Consider the following 8,118-nt stretch of genomic DNA (forward strand, 5'->3'; position numbering starts at 1 on the left):
GGGAGGGAGGGAGGGAGGAATCTTGTTATGGAAGCTGTGGCGTGGCCTTGTCGAAGCACACAGTTTACCCATTAGTCCATTCATCTTTCTTGGAAGTGTTCATCACCACAAGTCCTTGGTTTGCCTGGATGTCTCTGGTTTCGGCTACACCACCCATAATGGGCTGTCACTCTTGGATATCCTGTTGTCCTGTGTCATGGAGATGGGTAGGTTCATCACCTTCACATGCTTCAACAGTTCTTTCGATTGAGCGGATGTTCTGTTTCTGGGCCTGGGTAGTAGCTGGATTGTTGAGCCTGCCAGCTTTCCCTCACGGTCACTCACCAGGAGCTGTGTTGGTTACCTCATCCAAAGCAGACTGCAGCAAGGAGCAGGCCAGCTCTCCTTTGCTCGATCCTCAGATCCTGTTCACCAATACTCACATTACCAGGGTCAGCTCTACTGTCCCCAGGGCTATACTATATCTGGTTGGCCTATTTTGCCGCCAGGGCCGTGGTAGTAATATCTGGGCCGGAGCTGCTGCTGTCAAAGGCCCTGTCTGCGTCCTTGTTCCTGATGCAGATGGGGTCTGTACTGATGTCCATAATCTGTGTTAGGCACAAGGGTTCATTAGAATCACCTTGTGCTGAGCCAATCCCACCTTCTGCTGGCCATGGGATAGCTGCCTCCACCCCTAAGGGGATACTAGAGCAAGAGCTCAGGTCTTTCCCCTCAGGGTGCAGCTAGCCTACCTCCTACAAAGGGTATACTCAGGAGAAAAGGCCCCACCTCTCACCACAGGAGTGCTCCTCACCTGGGCAGCACACTAGAGCAGACCCTGTGTTTGGGACTGAGGTGAGTTAACCCTGAGGTGTAAGAGCAGGAGAGCTGACCTTGCCCCCTCTCCCATGTTTACCTTGTGGTGGCACAGGTGAGAGAAAGGTATGCTGATGTCCCCACACCGATACCTCCTGCAAGAGAGCTGGCCCTTGGGTCACAAGAAAGTGGGAGTAGTCCTGCCCCTCACCAGCTGCAGCCCTGGAGAAAGCAGTTTTTGGCTTCCCCTCTGGGAAGCACAGTAGAGCTGACTTGGTTGTCGGGAGAGTGCAGGTGAACCAGCCCCAAAAGAGCAGGGAAGCTGATACTGCCCCTCCCTCATACCTGCCCTGCAGCAGTTTAGAGGGATTTCCCTGGCCTTGGTAGATTCAGTCTGGTTACACAGTCTGAGCAGATTTCCTTTTCTTCACAGTTCAATTTGATGTGTGTGTGTGTGTGTGTGTGTGTGTGTGTGTGTGTGTGTGTGTGTCCAGAAGAGTATCCCATTCAAGGTGTTTCAATTTTTCCCCCAGGGCTCTTTCTGTTCACTGCTGTGAACTAAATTATATCAGCAAATTAGCAATATGAAAATGGTCTGAAAAGACAAGAAAAATAAGTCAACAAAAGTGAGACAAAGTGAATGACTGGTTATGACTCTGAGGCCTTGCATGATCTCAAATGTAGGTCTACTTGGAAAGGTGAATCCTCCATCACATTGCTATTTTAAAAATAATGAGTGTCTTTTACTACTTCTCATGTGGATTAGATTCATCAGTTTGGCTACAGGGAATGTCAAGATCAGGCCCCTTTTCCTCTATTGCTTAGGGTCTTAGCTGGGGTCATCCTTAGCTGGGGATTCTGGGAATTTCACTAGAGCCAGGTTTCTGCTAACCCTATAATGGCTCCCTCAATCAAGACATCTCTTTCCTTGCTCTCACCTTAGTCCTTCCTCTTAGAAGTCTTCAATGCATGGGCACAGGAAGCTACTTCCTAAATATAACCCCAGTAGCACAGACACTGAGAGCAACAAAAAATAAATGGGACCTTCTGAAACTGAGAAGCTCCGGTAAAGCAAAGAACACAGTCAAAAAGCAACCTACTGAATGGGAAAGATCTTCACCTACCCCACATCAACCAAAGGACTGATCTCCAAAATACAGAAAGAACTCAAGAAATTAGACATCAAAATTCTAAATAACTCAATTAAAAATGGAGTACAGGACTAAACAGAGAATTATCAACAGAGTAATCTCAAATGGCCAAAAGAGATTTAAGGAAATGTTCAACATTATTAGCCATCTGGGAAATGCAAATCAAAAAACTCTGAGATACCATCTTATACCTGTCAGAATGGCTAAGATCAAAAGCACCAATGCTGGAGAGGAAGGGAAACACTCAGGCATTGCTCATAGGAATGCAAACTTGTACAATTACTTTGAAAATCAGTATGGTAGTTTCTCAGAAAATTGGGAATCAGCCTACCTCAGGATTCAGCAATATCATTCTTGGGCTTATACTCAAAAGATGCTCAATCATACTACAAAGGCATTTGTTCAAGTATGTTCATAGCAGCGTTATTTGTAATAGCCAGACCTGAAAGAGCCTAGATACCCCTCAGCCGAAGAACAGGTAAAAAAAAAAAATGTGGCACATTTACACATTAGAATACTGCTCTGCCATAAAAAGCAATGGCATCTTGAATTTTGCTTGCAAATGGATGGAATTAGAAAACACCATCTTGTGAGGTAACCCAGACCCAAAGAGATGAATATGGTATGCACTCACTCATAAGTGGATACTAGCTTTAAACGAAGGAAACTGAGCTCATGATCCCAGAGTAGCTAAGAAATAAGTTGAACCCAAAGGAAAACATATATAGATTCACCTGGAAATTGGAAACAGGCAAGATCGCCTGAAAAAATTGGGAGCATGGGGGTAAGGGGAAAAGGGTGGGGGGAAGGGGAAGAGGAGGAAATAATGGGAGGGTGAGGAGAATAAAATTTACCTTAAATTACTTCCTACTAAGCTGACTTATAAGGCTCAGTTCATGGTTTAGAAAGAAAGGAAGAAGGGAAAAGGAAATCACCCAAACTCAATAGGTCTCCTGTTCATACATAGTTCTGTACAAAGACTCAGTTCAGTGGGGGGGGGGGGGTGTGAACCCATCATTGTCTTGACCTCTTTGCTCATATTCTCACTCCTCCCACTCTTATTGAAAATTTAAGGTTTATTAGATTTCCTCAATCTTCATAATGAGTTACTGTAATAATGTCAATTTCTCAGTCACTTCTTCCTTTGTGAATATAGTCTCTTGCTTCTGAGTTTCAGGTAGGAATAAATTGTACGGTGTTACTAGCTCACCAAAGAATTAAGGAAACAAAGAACTATGACAAGAATGAATGACATTGATTGTTATCATACAATGTAGGCAATATTTACCTACTGCTCAAATTGGTTATAATGCATTATTCTGAAAACAATGTTTTTGTAGTTTCTTGCTCAGTAACACATGCTCAAGCTCACAGAATATTTCAGGCTTAGGAAACCAATATATTTTCAAAATAAATGAAGGTAACATTAACATCAATCACTTTTGAGACCTTTAACCTTTGAAGATACATTTGTTTCCAGTTATTAAAAGCTGCACTTTATAGGTCACATTCAAACTTCAAAGAAAATTCTCTTAGGCTTGTTTCTGTGTAAAATCCCAAATGATATGAAAGATTATGTTGAAGTGGCTGCAGATATTCTTCAGATGTGAGTATGTGATGTATCTGATGGCCAGAGTCAGAAGACGGCCATAATTTGGGCAACATTATTGTATATTCAGGAAGGGCAATTATAATGTCTCATGAGAGCAGCTGGATATAAATCAAGTGAGAGAGAGAGTAAGGTGTGAATGACTAGGCAGAGTGAACGTGCTTGCCTCTGGTGTGTTGTGCCTGTGATCCCATCATGTTGGATGCAGCTCTAGGTTTATGCAAATGTCCGCAGATCCTGACTCTGTCATTTGCACATGAAGTTGTGACATATCTTTCTTCCTGCTGCTGGCTTCTAGAGTTTGAAAGTTTATCTGTACTATTCAGAAGTTGCTCTTAAGGACACTACAGATCAGTCAACTCCATTAATTAAGGGTGTTTCCAAATTTCTCCTTTCTACCTAGACTTTCCTGTAAAAAGTATTAGGTAGATGCAGCTAGTGAGACTGACAGATATTTAGTGCCTCTAAATATCTTCATATAGATGTTCAAATGATCTGTTTATTTCCTCTTTATTGAATGAGCCCTCTCAAATGCCAACTAGTTATTTACTGTCTTCATTTTATGTATTATTATTATTATTGTTTTTTAAGCTAATAGTTTTTTTATTAATTTTTTTTAATTAAAAATTTCCTCCTCCTCCCTGCCTCCCTTTTCCCGCACTCTCCCCCCTCCTCACGCCCCACTCCCCTCCCCCTCACTCTCCAGTTTATTTTTAAATTAAAATTTTAATATTTCCATAAAATATTGCACTGGTAGTTTATAATCCATATACTGTAAGGATCCACTGCAGGTTATTGCTCAGGCCATGAATCTGCAGCATCCACTTCTGTGAAGCATATGGTGAGCCCTCAACTGAGTGACCCCTACTGAGGCATCAGGATTCCCAGAAAAGGGCAGCCTCTCTACTCACACACTTAAGACAGTTCAAAGATCTCCTATTGGCAGACGTCCTGGGAAATGGGTATCTTGCAAACATACCTGAATTTACTCCACTCTCGTCAACACTGAAGAATCAGGGTCAGCCTTGGTTACATGCTCCAGTAGTAAAATCACTCCCCTTTTCTCTGAGACATATCATAGATCTCTAAGATCAGAGCTTTTTGTCTACTAGCTACAGCACTGGAGCCTGGACTCTTCTTTAGATTTCCTCTCCTGCCTGTCTGCATGTCCATGCTAATAGTAACTCTTCTAATTAACTTCTTACCCAAAAGGAAAGTCCTCCCAAGTGTCACCCTTGAGTCTCTAATCTGAGACATATCTATCGTTGTTGATAAAACCTGAAGCATGCAAATTTCTTTAAATAATATTTTGTAATTTTATTGCAATAAAATGAATATAGACTGTGAAAATACATACACTGTGGCTCTTCTGTTCAAGGTAATGAATTATTCTGTATAAAGTGTCTTTTTCCTTAAACACCCTTTAGATTAATCTTTCCAAATCACACAACCTTATTCAGTGTTCATTCTGAAAGTTTAGAATAAGCTTGTCAAAATCAAAGCTCTTTTCAAAAACAAAATCAATGTTGCTTTTGTTGGTGAGCTTTTTTAAATTGAGATTTATTCTATGTTTGAGAGTTTCTAGTTTCTTCCTGTCTCATTGGAATACTGCAAGATTTACAATAGATGGTCAAAGAAATGATGGGAATTTAGTTGTGTAGAACTCCAACATTAAATCACACTTGTTTTCTGGTTACTTAAGGATTCTGAAATAGTCTGGGAGTACTCTCTGTTTCTTTCCTTCTACCTCTAACTAAATAGCACTTTGGTAGTTGATGAGAAATTTTGAAGTTAATTAATTGAATTAGAATTATTTTTAAACTTTTTTCTTGTTTTGTGTGTGTGTGTGTGTGTGTGTGTGTGTGTGTGTGTGTATTTTATTGTTTTCCAATCAGAGTTTCTTTGTGTAACATGTCTGTCTTTCTGTCTTGGAACTTGCTTTGTAGTTTAGGCTGGCATCCAACTCAGAGGTGCCTGCCTTTCCTCCCAGGTGCTGGGTTTAATGACTTGCTCCACCATGCTGAACTGTTTCTCATATTTTAATTACTTCCTGAATCTGCTGAGTTCAGCCTGCAAGTGTATTAGCCCACTGAAACAGAGTTGACTGTGGGTTTGGTACAACCAACCATGTTTGGATGCTTCACTTGAAGCAGGAATAATCTGCAAGCCACAGAATGGCTCCATTCTGTATGCCTTACAAGGGTCTCTGTGACACTCTGCTGGATCTTTTGTCTATGTGCAAAGGAGGTGCACAGCTGTTAATTGACAAGGTAAGTAATCTTCTCCTGATTACAGTAGTTAAAGGCTGCTCTCTAATGGAATTTACTTGTCACTTCTAATTCTTTTGAATGTTTGTCTGCATTCCATTAGAATGGCTTTATCATTTGGATTGCACTCCTGTTGGTTACTCTGATAGACTTAATGGGTTATTTAAAACTATGATAATCCCTCAAAAACATAATGGAATGATATTTAGATTCTTCAGGGACATCTTAAGCATGATTACTTTTCCAACCCATTTTTCCTCTTTTACATTTCACATTTTTTTTTTTTTTGCAAATCACGTATTTTACGTTTTTACATTCCTTGAGCAGGCTTCTGCTTTAATCTTCCCTGGCTTAATCTACTGACTAAATATGAGATAGTTGGTGAGCCAGTTCGGAGAGTATGTTATCATTTTCTATTCTGCTTGCTTGCTGTGTTTTGATTTTTTTTTTTAATTAAGAAGACTTTGACTGAACCGGTTCCTAAAAAATGATTCAGGTACTAGCAAAAACATTTACAAGCCTTTGTAGGATCTACTGATGAATTGAGAATTGAATTGCAAAACTTGTTTGTTATGCAGGGTATAAATTCAGCCACCATTTGTGCTCTTAAGAGAGCACTTTTAGATCTTGCACCTTCTTTCCTGCATATGTTTATAATGAATTAAATACTCATTCATATCTTGAGATTGTATCTCAGCCCCCTAAGCTAGTACATTTGCCAAAAGCTTTTATAGGCTATACTGTAATTACTGAATTGTACCAATTAAGGTGTCTGATTGGTGGGAATAATTTATTGATACAAGAATATGTATTTAAACAAGAAAGTTAAAAGAATTTTGGAGGATAAATTGCACAGAAAAAAAACAGTATTTTATGTTTAATAAATTAGGATTGAATTTGCCCTACCTTAGTTGTAGATACAATTGAGCCATTTAACAATCATATCTGGCAAAGTTTATGTGACTGCGAATCCTGTAACAGATGGTAGAATTACAGGATACAAGGTTTTATAGGATGTTTTTTTAAAGTTTGCTAAAGTGAGATCCAGTGCATAGTTTTTATAACATGTAAATTCTGCCTGGAAGCTTTATATAGCAATTTGGCAGTGCAGTTATAATGTAAATTTGTCTTTGTATGAAATCGAATCCATGCCAAATTATTCCTTTTAGTGTTCATAGTGTACATTTTAAAAAATGAAAAGAAGCACAAATTTCAAAGAACTCAGTGTGTTTATTGATTTTTATGATGTCGCAATGCAGTGCCAACACAAAGCTGATATATGCTTAAAGGTTTAATGCATTCCATTTTGGAAATGTAACCAAGAGTCTTAGAGGTTTAATGCATTTCATTTTGGTAATGTAACCAAGAGTCTTAGAGTGATAGTATTAAAATGGATAAGACCATGGTCACCTTTAACTCCCTATTTACACTTTCTTAAATTGCAGTAGTACCAATTTGTATTATATGCTACCAACTTATGCTTCTAACTTTAATTACATTGTGTGTATGTGACAGTATATACTTTTGTGTGTCTGTGTTTATATTTACATTTACGTATACATATATATGAATATACACTGTTAAGCTATTTCTTTTCCATGTTTATGATCACTGTCAACACTGATTTGTAGTTAATTGTCAAAAAGAGCAAAGTGATGAGCTATGAGTCAGATTGATGGGCACTGTGTCTGATTCTGCTTCAGTGTCAACCACAGGTTTGCTCTTGGCTCTCTGTCTGACTGAGAGCTCCTGGTGATAATTTTACCTTTCCTGCATTCTTGCTATGGCCAGAGCTGGTGTCTCTAATATCAGGCTTAGAGGACAGCCTAGCACTACTTCTTCCTCCCACTAGTGGTGTTCCAGACACATTCTACGAAACATAGATATGCTAAGAGTTTGTACCTGTGAAAGCCAACTTTGAAGTGTGAGAGATACAAACCCATCTCACTCTCCTAGCAGGACTTTTCAAAGATATTGTGGTAATGGCTCCAAGGCATTTCAGGAAATGGGTAGCAAGCAAAGAGTTGGCATCCTGCAGAGGCACAGTCAGCTGCCCAGTGCATTCCCATTACATCTGCTCTTCTTTATATTTATTCTTTTTTCCTTTTGCTGTTTTTTCTTTATTCTTCTGCAAATAGTATTTTTTTATTTATTTATTAAAGATTTCTGCCTCCTCCCCGCCACCGCCTCACATTTCCCTCCCCCTCCCCCTCCCTCATCAGCCCAAAGAGCAATCAGGGTTCCCTGCCCTGTGGGAAGTCCAAGGACCACCCACCTCCATCCAGGTCTAGTAAGG

The 8,118-nt window shown here is 39.7% G+C and overlaps 1 protein-coding gene across 1 annotated transcript in view; it reads left to right on the forward strand.

Annotated features, from left to right (window-relative positions):
- Znf804b (zinc finger protein 804B) overlaps positions 1–8,118 on the forward strand; it is a 552,504-nt gene that overhangs the window by 306,257 nt on the left and 238,129 nt on the right. The window lies entirely within an intron of this gene.

Source organism: Microtus ochrogaster, chromosome 26, assembly GCF_000317375.1.
Source record: "Microtus ochrogaster isolate Prairie Vole_2 chromosome 26, MicOch1.0, whole genome shotgun sequence".
Classification (NCBI taxonomy): domain Eukaryota; kingdom Metazoa; phylum Chordata; class Mammalia; order Rodentia; family Cricetidae; genus Microtus; species Microtus ochrogaster.